This window comes from Nomascus leucogenys, chromosome 14 (assembly GCF_006542625.1).
Source record: "Nomascus leucogenys isolate Asia chromosome 14, Asia_NLE_v1, whole genome shotgun sequence".
NCBI classification, from domain to species: Eukaryota; Metazoa; Chordata; class Mammalia; order Primates; family Hylobatidae; genus Nomascus; species Nomascus leucogenys.
The window spans coordinates 23,541,918-23,554,430 of record NC_044394.1 but is presented as its reverse complement, the minus strand read 5'-3'; the positions used below and the strand labels follow the sequence as shown (position 1 = coordinate 23,554,430).

Sequence of the window (12,513 nt, the reverse complement as noted above, 5' to 3'; positions counted from 1 at the left end):
GTTTTGATTTGCATTTCTCCAACGAACAGTGATGATGAGCTTTTCCTCATGTTTTTTGGCCACATAAATGTCTTCTTTTGAAAAGTGTCTGCTCATATCTTTTGCCCACTTTTTGATGGGGTTTTTTTTTCTTGTAAATATAAGTTCCTTATAGATTACGGATATTAGCCCTTTGTCAGATGGATAGATTGCAAAAATGTTCTCCCATTCTGTAGGTTGCCTGTTCACTCTGATGATAGTTTCTTTTGCTGTGCAGAAGCTCTTTAATTTAATTAGATTCCATTTGTCAATTTTGGCTTTTGTTGCAATTGTTTTTGGTGTTTTAGTCATGAAGTCTTTGCCCATGCCTGTGTCCTGGATGGTATTGCCTAGGTTTTCTTCTAGGATTTTTATGATTTTAGGTCTTACATTTATATCTTTAATACATCTTGAGTTAATTTTTGTATAAGGTGTAAGGAAGCCAGTTTCAGTTTTCTGCATATGGCTAGCCAGTTTTCCCAACACCATTTATTAAATAGGGAATCCTTTCCCCATTGCTTGTTTTGGTCAAGTCTGTCAAAGATCAGATGGTTTCATATACACGCACACACACACACACACATCTGTTTTGGTGCTACTACCATGCTGTTTTGATTACTGTAGCCTTATAGTATAGTTTGAAGTCAGGTAGTGTGATGCCTCCAGCTTTGTTCTTTTTGCTTAAAATTGTCTTGGCTATACGGGCTCTTTTTTGGTTCCATATGAAATTTAAAGTAGTTTTTTCCAATTCTGTGAAGAAAGTCAATGATAACTTGATGGGGATAGCATTGAATCTATAAATTACTTCAGGCAGTATGGCCATTTTCACGATATTGATTCTTCCTATCCATGAGCAAGGAATGTTTTTCCATTTGTTTGTGTCCTCTCTTATTTCCTCGAGGAGTGGTTTGTAGTTCTCCTTGAAGAGGTCCTTCACATCCCTTGTAAGTTGTATTTCTAGGTATTTTATTCTTTTTGTAACAGTTGTGAATGGGAGTTCACTCATGATTTGGCTGTCTCTCTATTATTGGTGTATAGGAATGCTTGTGATTTTTGCATATTGATTTTGTATCCTGAGACTTTGTTGAATTTGCTTATCAGCTTAAGGAGATTTTGGGCTGAGATGCTGGGGTTTTCTAAATATAGAATCACGTTGTCTGCAAACAGGGACAATTTGACTTCCTCTCTTCCTATTTGAATACCTTTATTTATTTCTCTTGCCTGATTGCCCTGCCCAGAACTTCCAATACTATGTTGAATAGGAGTGGCGAGAGGGGGCATCCTTACCTTCCCTCGGTTTTCAAAGGGAATGCTTCCTACTTTTGCCCATTCAGTGTGATATTGGCTGTGGGTTTGTCATAAATAGCTCCTATTATTTTGAGATACATTCCATCAATACCTAGTTTATTGAGAGTTTTTTAAAAATTACGGAATTTACATTGGGTAAGGCAGTTTCCTCATTAAAGGGAAGGCACTCAGGCATCATTTCCCTCTGAGAGGGGACATCCAAAAATCACACAAGGAAAGTCTGAGTGAAAAGATGAAGGTAGGGTGGTCCCAAATGCCCCATGGTATCCTCCAAAGCCCTCAATTGTCTTATAGCCTTGTCCTTGTTACCACAGAAATCACATGGGCTTGTGAAGGGGCTTATCGGACATTAGAGAGCTAGAGAGCTAACATTTGAGTTTGAGGCACACTGGCAAAAACTTTGAAATCATATGAGTCAAATTTTATACCTATTTCTTTTCTGTTTCTTGTGCCGGCTTTTAATGAAAGCTAGTTTTGCATTTTTGCATACCCATGTAGACAGGCTGGAAATCTGGTAATGGATTATAAAGAAAAGAATAGCTCAATTAAATATTCATTAAGCACATACCTTTCCCAAGGTTTGGAAGACCCTCTACTCACCAACTAGAAAAAACAACCCAGAAACTTGCACATTCTACTTCCAGCATTATTTACCATATTTTCCTATGATACATATCCTGAATGCCAAAGAGACATCGTTGCTCTAGCCAACCCCAATTATCTGCTTCCTGGAACACTGTGTTGAGAAGGATTCTGAGGTCTCAATGTGAATGAAAAGAGGAAAATGGCAGCATGTATTTCAGTTCTCTCAGCCACATATGCCAATCTCCAAGTTCCAGATGTCGCTGACAGCATGCCTGCCCTCTCTTGCCTGAGACACCCTTCAGCATGCCTCATTTTTCAAGACAGCTCTCCACAGAACGCTTTCAGACCTTTGTCATCCTTGTGTACTAAGAACTTTTGGTGAAGATATATAAAGAATTGTTACATATCATGTATGTTGTATAGGAGGCAGATTTCATACATATTACTAAATATGAATACATTTTTAGTCATGTGCCTTCACATGGAAATTAGAATATGTAGAAATATTTTCATGTTGATGTTGATTCTTTATGGGAAATGGGCATGCCATGGTGTAAGTAAAACAGAGATACCTATAGCTATTAAAGAGCACAATCTAATAGGTTGGTCTAATAGAAAAATGGAGGACAGCTCTCCGGTAGTGTGGTTTGCTGGGATTCTGAATATTTGCATTCTGCTACTGTTAATTCCCACTGGCCTTCTGCGGTGTCTCAGGTGCTAGCAGAATCACCATTATGGGTTGACGCATCATTTCCAGGATGCCCCAACTTGAACACAAACAAACTACTAGGCAGGACTCACATACTAGATCAATAACCTTATTGCCTATTATCAAATCAGCTACTAACTTCTAGAGTAGAAATCTAAGGAAATTGTAGGATTTTTTAAAATATATCATTTTAAAGAGATGTGACATAGATTGAGTAGTAATATTAGCAACAAAGAATTATGCTGAGAAAGACCCCTCCAGATAGAGCTGGCTGTCAGGGCTCTAAAATCCTGAGAATAAGCGATGTCAAATCAAATCAACAAACATTTTTTACACACCTCCTAGATGCTCTGGGATCTATTGCATAACACATAGACACAGCATGAGCAGATGTTTGAGGGTCACAGATAAAATGGCTTAGTATGAGAGATCTCACTTTAAAAGACCACTTGTCTTTGTTATTACTCATAATATTTTAACAAAAACGATGATTTTTACTCTGTATCAGAAGATATAGAACTACAGCTAGCATTTTTCTATTTATATAGCTTTAAGAGCTTCATCACATTTTGAGAATTCAACATTTTTTCTCATGTCAGCACTTTCGACGTCATGTTTTAACACTGTGAAATCTGCCCACCCACTTTCACCTCCACCACCAATACTCTGCTTATAAGCATAGTCTCTGCCCTTGAAGTTCTTATGCTTTCACGGAAGAAGAAAGATGAGACAAAATGAAGAGAACACCTGCCAATATTCAAAATCATAAACATCTCAGTAGAGTAGCAAAATAAATCGCACATATCATCATATGCCAGAGCTCCAAAGAGAAAGAGCTAAAGCCCACCTCAGCTATGGGCAGACAGGAACAGGCCTGAGACATGTTTTGCAAAGTAGCTTAGGGCTGGTCCTGACTTTATCTTCAGAATGGAGACTGTACCTCATCCTGGGAAGAAAGCCTCCTTCAATAGAAACAAACACCAGTCTGGGGCCATTATTTGTGGCCACTTTGATCACTGGTGTACTCTTTTCCAGATTGGCCCCTTTAAACTTGAGGTTCCCAGGGGAAGCCCTGGTACAGGGAAACAAAAATAGCTATTGATGTTTAGTTTAAAGGCATTTCTGTATTTTGGCTTTCCTTGTCTTTCTTTTCCCCACGTACCTCTTTCCACCCACCCTGACTGCAGCCTCCCTGAGGTCTCCCTGGATTTGATCTACTGACCTGGCTGCTGAGGCTGGATTTGAAATCTTCTGAAGGGTTCTTAACATGCCAGAGTTAACAGGCCTGCCTGGGCCAGCTGCTGTCTTGGAGCTGCGCAAACTCCACGGATTGTTTGGCAATAAAAATCAGCTATAAAAGTGTGAAAAATACCAGGGAACCAAATGGAAGAGGGAAGAGACAGGGGAATGGTTCTTACACCCTTTTAGTGGACATCTGATTTATTTTTTAAATGGAAAAGCCACTTTTATAGCTACTGTAGTTCAATTATCTCTAATTTTACACATTTTATGCAAATTATCAGCATCTTAATTGCAAATGAGAAGGAAACTTATTTTTTAAAGCAGAACAAGGTATAGTTTCGTATTTTCTTTTCAATTTTTAATCCTATGCTTGGTTCAGCACCATTAAACTTTTAAAACTCTTTTTACACAGTTGTTTAAAATTATGTGTAATTTAAAGCACACTCACATGTTCACAAACACCCATAGCCTTAAACAAGTAGCTAATTTTGTTCCCAGATCTCATTCTCCCTTTTGGAGAAGATATTTTGATGTTCTTCCACACACAATTTCAAAAGACCACAAGGGGATATACTCAAAAGATTTCACAAAGGAACTTGGTGTCATGTGTTACAAATTAAGCACATTGGAACACAGTCTAAGCAACAAGAAACCCAGTTGCAAGGTTTGGTTTTTTGTTTATTTGTTTTGTTTTGTTTTGTTTTTGCCTGAGTGCCCAGATTTCTAGCAGTAGTATGCTGGTAGACACTTGACAACTGACCCTCTTTGTGTGGAGATGCAGGGGGCATAATTTGTATATGATGTTTGCCGATTTCCATGGTGTAAACACTCATGCCATGGCTGATTTCAAGCTGCCAACGCTGTATCATTCAATGCGAAAGTGAAAAAGATGTGCTGAATCAGCTGGTGAGCTGAGCCCCTGTGGAGCCAGCTCTAGCACAACTCTACTCCCAGAAATTCAGACATGCTTTGAGGATTTCAACTAACTTTACTCTGATTTGGGGTAGCCAGAGATAAAAAGCCAATAGAATACAACTTTTCCATATTGAGTAAAAATCTAAGATTTTATAGACTGACAAAGGAAGTTTAGCATAATACTTACACATCTAGAATCAGGAGTTCTACTGAAGAATCCAGCAATTGCCAGCCACGTAACCTGTGCTAATTCTTCATCATGGAGTCGGCTTCCTTATGTTCAAAATAGTAATAAAGTTGGCTCTGCTGTGAGCTTATCTTCTAATAGGGTGTCCGGAATTGGCGGGTTTTTGGTCTCACTGACTTCAAGAGGCTCGGGCCGGGTGAGAGCCCATGGCGGGGAGGAGGCTCGGGCATGGCGGGCTCCAGGTCCCGAGCCCTGCCCTGCGGGGAGGCAGCTGAGGCCCAGCAAGAATTCGAGCGCCGCGCGCGAGGGCTGGCACTGCTGGGGAACCCCGCACACCCTCCGCAGCTGCTGGACCCGGCGCTAAGCCCCTCACCGCCCCGGGCCAGCGCGCCGGCCAGCCGCTCCGGCCAGCCGCTCCGTGGGCGGGGCCCGCCGAGCCCGCGCCCACCCGGAACTTGCGCTGGCCCGCGAGCGCCGCGCGCAGCCCCGGTTCCCACCCGCGCCTCTCCCTCCACACCTCCTAGCAAGCAGAGGGAGCCGGCTCCGGCCTCTCTGTCTGCCAGAGAGGGGCTCCCACAGTGCAGGGGCGGGCTGAAGGGCTCCTCGCCGGCCAGAGTGGCACCGAGTGGCACAGAGTGGCCTCGAGGCCGAGGAGGTCCCGAGAGCGAGCGAGGGCCGCTAGCACATTGTCACTTCTCAATAGCAAAAGAGCTTGTAGGTGAGCACTTGGTACATTGAAAGGATGTGCAAATAAAAGCAAAATGTCTTCCTGGTTTATTCAACAATTATTGGTTTAGTCAACAAAATGTCACTATAGAAGATACAAAGATGTATATATCACAATACGTGAGTTATTTTTCAATAGATTATAATTAGTGTTTTTCTGAAAAAATTCCACCTTGGCCATTTGTGGGAAATATGAGTATTTTTCTGTGTCCTGAATCTTGAAAAAAATCAGTCAGGAAATTAGGAAATGAGGAAAAAGGGTTATCACTCTGATATGGATTAAAGTTTAATTTTAATATGTGCTAATTTCTCCAGTGAAAAGAACAAAAAGAGCAGAATTGCCGTAATTAATACTCCCTGGGAAGAATGAGTAGTGCACACAAAAGAATTCAAAGATGGTGATGGCATTAAGTGAGCTCCAAGCACTTATCACATCCACCCCTCACTACAAACAATATTCCGCTGGAACATTGCTCAGTGGCCCACTCAAACAGTTCGTAGTCCCAACACTTCCCAGTAGAGATTCTCCTTTTTTTTCCCAATCATATTTCATCCTAGCACATCAAGCAAAGGAAACAATCATTTACCTCCAACAAAATCTAGACTCCTCTGGAAACAGAAACAAATGAGAACTGAAATGAAGACCCTTGTGTTAGCACTTCTCATTAGACTCTCTGCCTAACAATAACCAGGCTTGCTCATACTAATGTAGGACTAGGGGCAGCTGGTCCAATACTTATTTGCAGAAAGGAAAATGAAGAGTACATAGGAGTGCCTGACTTTTACTACTTCTCTTTTCTCCTTTCCCTTTGTAACTTCGTGCTGGTTTGCAATTTGTGTTTTCACCACTGTAGTTAATTCTAAGACACAGTTGATCAATTCATAGCCTCCTTAGTAATGGAAGTGCTTCTAAATAAAATTGCGTAAAGCTTAACACTTTGATGGAGAGAATTCCTACCAGTCCTTTCATCTTGTATTTAGCTGGTTACCCTTCATTGAAGTTACATTTGTAGCATAATTAATGAAATAAGCTTCTCTTCTGACTTGCTTAAATAGTTATGCCAGGTGACTTGGAAAGTATCTTTCTATTTACAAGGAAGCACTGCTCCCTAAAAGGTCTGGGACCTTTCTGCATAACCCCTGGCAGCCAAAATATTAAGCCTTGAGCACGTGACAGACCGACAGGCTGAACAATACACATGCCTCCTAATGCATGTCAACAATTTTACTATCTGGTACAAATGGAAACTTGCTGAATTTATTCCCTAAACTGCTTTTTATGCTTTTCTTGGTTCTGGCTTAGTAGTAATGTATTTAAATGTCTGGAAGAAATATTCAAAAAAATGAAACACATAACTTTAGTTGAGATGCCTACATTTCAAACCAAATACTGGCAGATCAGTGAGTATCTGGGCTAATACTATCCTTATTTGATTAGGATAATCCAGCGAGACACTGACTCATGCCTTCAAATCCTGCCTTTTAACCAATCAATATTTTTAGGGTTATGGTTTTCAGAAAGCAGGTGATAATTTTGGAGATGATAACATCCCAAGGTGCTGCTGACATTGAGATGCATATTTAATATGTTCCTGGAATGACAGAATACAGCAATGTTGGAATCTCCCCCTAGAAATACACATGGGCGCGCACACACACACACACACACACACACACAGCTACTAACCTTTAAATTTTTGAAGCCCCAATACAGATTTAGCAAATTGCCTCTTATTAATGTCAATGAACATTTGAAAATTTAAGAAGAATTGGGACTGAATACTTTTCCCTTGGATAGTCCTGTCTTTTCAGCATCAAGAAACTCCTGAGAAGGAAAGGGAAGAAGCAGCTCTCCACTCAAAGATCAATAGTGGGGACAGGAGAAGGGACAGTGAGTATAGCTAAAGCAATGACCTTTATCAGCACATGTCACTACCTACACAGAGCAGCAGTTCACATGCAAACAGGGGAAGGTGGGAAAACAAAGGGAAGATATTAGACTTGGATTTTGTAGAACGCCATTAAAATATATCTATTTAATTTCACATGGCTAAAATTATCAGCTGGCTTTGTATTAATTTTGCCTTGTCTGAAATTAGTTGTCAGACTTCTGTTTATAGCCTAATTACCTTTTTCCTGAAAAAAAAAGGAGTTAAAAGTAATAACAATGAATTTGTAATGCAAAAGCTACAAGTTTGTGTATTAGGACCGGTTAGGGATGGTTCTAGGAAGAGGATTTGGAAATTGTTTAAACGAATGTGAACAGCTTTCTATTTTTCTGAAGACTAGAATTTTGCTAGTTCTCTCTGTATTATTCAGTGCCATGACTATTTCTTGTGACCACAGACACTTGAATGTGAGTACTGAACAGGTAGCTGCAGTTTGGTGTCATCTATTTTATTTAGCTCTTTTATCAAACCAGCTAGGTAATTAAAGGTACATACTCAGGGCCACAAATTGGCAAATATTTTTGTTGCAGGCCAGATAGCAAATACTTTTGTCTTTGTGGTCCATATAATTTCCATCACAACTACTCAACCCTGCCATGTGTGCAGAAACAGCCGTAGACGATGTGCAAACAAATGAGTGTGACTATGTTCTGATAAAGCTTTATTTACAAAAACAGGCAGTGGGATAGATTTGGCTCACAGGCCATCATTTGTCAACCCCTGCTCAGGACAATTCAACCAACGGACTGTGGGAAGAAAGTAATGTATGCCCAGCCACAGCAGAGAGTAAGTGCTCAACAAATATATTTTGAATAAAAATTAGTATTAATTAAACTAAAGCATGCACACACACGTTTTACTCAACACCAGAAAAATGAAGCTACCTCAAAATCAGAATCTATGATTTAAAAAAATTAGTGACTTCTTGTAATCAACAAAACTAAGTAGCAAATGAACATGGAGGAGACACAGATTTAGCAAACTGGCTCATTAATTCAATGAGCATTTAAAGCTAATGTTCATGGAAGCTAAGTAAAGGCAAACTGCTCTTCACAATCAACTGGCCGCAAAGGATGCCACTATATTATATAATACCATCTAAAAACTGAGATTTACAGTTATGCCCTTCTGCCATCAAAATAAGAGAATGTTGCAGAAAATGTTGGCTATGTCAGGGAGATGTGAAATGTTTTCTGTTGGTTGGTTGGTTTGTTTTTTGAGACGGAGTCTTGCTCTGTTGCCCAGGCTGGAGTGCAGTGGCGCAATTTCGGCTCAGCACAACCTCTGCCTCATGGGTTCAGGCAATTCTTCTGCTTCAGCCTCCTGAGTAGCTGGGACTACAGGTGCGTGCCACCATGCCTAGCTAATTTTTTTATTTTTATTTTTAGTAGAGACGGAGTTTCACTATGTTGGCCAGGCTGGTCTCAAACTGACCTCATAATCTGCCCACCTCAGCCTCCCAAAGTGCTGGGATTACAGGCATGAGCCATCCCGCCTGGCCCAAAATGTATTTATTTTTTTAAGATACACATTGAAATGAGTAGTTTTAAAATAATTATCTCTCTTGAAAATATGAGCTTTATTTATCTCATAAATAAGCTCCAGATTTGAGGGTAACATTCTGGATCTCAGTCCTAGCACTGCTTCTTGCCCTATAGCCAGAGTTTTCTCATCCAGTGACAAGGGCTGGGCCAGATAATCCATGTTACACAAACCCTGATCCTAAAATTCAGTGAGTCCGATGCTAGCTTCCACTATCTGCTTTTTAGTTAGAGAATTCCTGACTTTTTCTATTATGTTTATTACCTAAAGGTGAAGTGTTGGATTGCTTGTTTTTTCCTCCCCTACTAAGCAGGTTTTCACTCCACTTCCCACATCCCACCCCAGACCTCTCACAAAAAGAGTCTCATCTGAAATGTGAATGCAGCTTATCTCTCCACAGGTAGCCAGGAACAGGGTGCACAGTCAAGGCAACCCCAAAAAGGGCCTCTGTCCCGGCCGTGCCTGCAAAGTCATCCTGAGCGTCCTGAACGTTCCTCAGCTGGAGGCGCTTTTCCCTGCTCAGTGTCTGGACCATTGCCAAGAAGATCTGTCCAGCTGTAAGCCTGATTTTATATAGTTATTTTCACTTATTTTTTATTTTGCAAAATGTAAACGAATCTGTTTAGCTAGGAAATCACGTCCCTTGAAAGTGATTATAACCTAATTTGACATGCAGTATTTGTATACTTATTCTAGTGTTATGATGCATTTACTGTGTTTGCATAAATAGAGATTTCTGTATAATTACCACAAGATAATGTAAAGAGTTAATCATATGAAATCCCCCAAAATCTCATCTGAGTGATTTTTTTTAATTTGAAAGTAAATTTTCCTTTAGAAATAAATTGGGCCCATTTCCAAAATATTCTATAAATCTTCTTAGAGAGGCTCACAAAAACATCTACTTTATCCATTCTTATTGATCATTAATTGATATGCTCTAATTGCCCTTATACCTAATATGTGCCAAATACCAGCAAAGATAGCATAGACATGAGTCTTGCCTTCAAGGGTATTACATGTAAACAAGTCTGGAAGGGCTTCATAAGGAAAGGTGGAACTCTGCCTTGAACTTATCTGCTGATCTTTGATAATCACTATGGTTCCTTCATGATCTATACAATGAAAAATGAATATAAGAAAAGATTTTTATAGAAGAAATATCAAAAAGAGAGGCAACTAGCATGAAGGAAGAACTATACAGATTTTAAAACTTACCTCTTTTATTTTATTGACAAATAAAAGAATTTCCCTCAAATTGGAATATTTTTACTAAAACTGGGAAGGAGTAATCACATAAAGAACAACCCAATAGTTCTATACTCATACACCAATTGAAGCTATACTAGTAGATAGTAATATACAAGTATACCAATATACTACTTGTTTATCTTTCTGAAGGTAAATCAATGTTTCTCTCTGCACTTATCTGCTTCCATTCACTCAGTTTTTTATTTGTTTTTGTGACAGAGTCTTGCTCTGTTGTTCAGGCTGGCATGCAGTGGCACAATCTCGGCTCACTGCAAACCCCCCTCCTGGGTTCAAGTGATTCTTGTGTCTCAGCCTCCCCAGTAGCTGGGATTACAGGCATCTGCCACCACACCCGGCTGATTTTTGTATTTTCAGTAGAGACAGGGTTTCACCATGTTGCCTAGGCTGGTCTCAAACTCCTGACCTCAAGTGATCTGCCCACGCCTCGGCCTCCCAAAGTGCTGGGATTACAAGCATGAGCCACTTTGCCTGGCCTCATTCAGGTTTTATTGTGTGCTTTGTTCTGTCTTGGAATATTTGAGGGTTAAGAAATTAGGTCAAAAGTCTGCCAGCATACACCAAGCTGTGCGTATAGTGAAAGGAGGGCTGGCAAAATGTCTACCATGGCATCTGCTTTAGAAAGATGGAGCTGTCACTGCAGGTGTACACATCACTAATGCCATCCTTTCTTATCACTAGGTGCTGGAAACTCAGGTAAACCAGGGAGGAGAAAGTATCTTCATTTCTCCCGAGAGTGTTATTTCTCCATCATCACGTTCAAAACCTTCTCTCAATTCTTTGAGTTCTTCTCTTTATCTTGTTTCCTAAAAGAAAAATGACATTTAGACATAGCTATGAAGTAATGTCCCCAGTAAGACAGATTTTTAAATGAATGAATTCCATACAATTTCTATTTAAAAATTGTCAGAACAAAAGACAGATATTCAGAAATAACATGGGTTACAAGAATTGCTTATGGTCTTAAAAAAAACAAAGTCACTATTTGTTGTTACTAATATTCATGACTATCATTTAATACTCTATATGTTTCCATGAAATCTAATTCAAGTCAATACTTCAATGACTTGTTTTCAATTAATGTACACTGACTAAAGTACCTTAGTATGTCCAGTGGTTCGCAAGTTCATTTCTTTATATCAAAGAAGGAATAAAAAGTACCCATCATTTGTCAGTGACATCCTGTAGAACTAAAATAGTGGTATGATACCACCATTTGTAGAAGTATTAGTTATTATTTCTATAACTGAATTAATTTTAACCATCAATTAGGGAATACTTAAAAGGTAACACCCTCCAGGTAAGCTGACTAAACATGTATACCCTACTTTCTGTTTCAAGCCCAAGTTCCACTTTGTTCTCCCAATCTAGATTCAGTATAGGGTCATCATGGTGAAGAATTCTAATTATGTGATTTGGATCCTAGTTCCTCTACTCAGTCCGGTGGTCCTTTGAGCCAGTTATCAAACCTTTCTGTGCTTTAGTTTCACTTTCTGCAAAATTGGAATAACAAACACTTCCCATTTTTTGTAAGGGTTTATGTAAATTATTCCCAGAGGACACATAGAGCATTGCCTGGCACATGGTAAAATCACAGGAAATGCTCACTAGTTGTACTGGTGAGCCTTGGATGGCCTTGATTTACACTTACCACTATATTTTCCTCATTTATTTATTCAGTCTATTTCCTGAATTCTAATCAATGTCAATGGGAAATTAAATTAATGATAAATTATCCATTTAAGTGTATGTGTTCTCCTCCTCCCTCCAATATCTCCATTACATTTTTGTCTTCCATTAATGTGGCTAATTGTGAAGTGACTATGTTCATGACTACCTTATTTATCTGCCTATTTGATGTTCCTCGTGGGAGACACTAGACATTAAAAATGACACTAACTATAATACCAACAGTATAGGAAACTGCCTGATTACAAAGTTTCCTTTTATTGCCTCCCTCTCATCTTCAGCCTACTTTCCTTTCTAACTGACCCAACTAACCCAACCCAGGCTACCAAAGATGAGCCTATGTGAAATGCAAAATGTCTAAGATCCACCCTTGC

At 39.6% G+C, this 12,513-nt stretch overlaps 1 long non-coding RNA gene across 1 annotated transcript in view; it reads right to left on the bottom strand.

Annotated features, from left to right (window-relative positions):
• Positions 1–8,283: 8,283 nt before the first annotated feature.
• LOC105738564 overlaps positions 8,284–12,513 on the bottom strand; it is a 557,312-nt gene continuing 553,082 nt past the window's right edge. The window contains exon 14 of the long non-coding RNA XR_001114387.2: positions 8,284–11,256. This is a non-coding gene — a long non-coding RNA (uncharacterized LOC105738564). The remainder of the gene's footprint in view (positions 11,257–12,513) is intronic.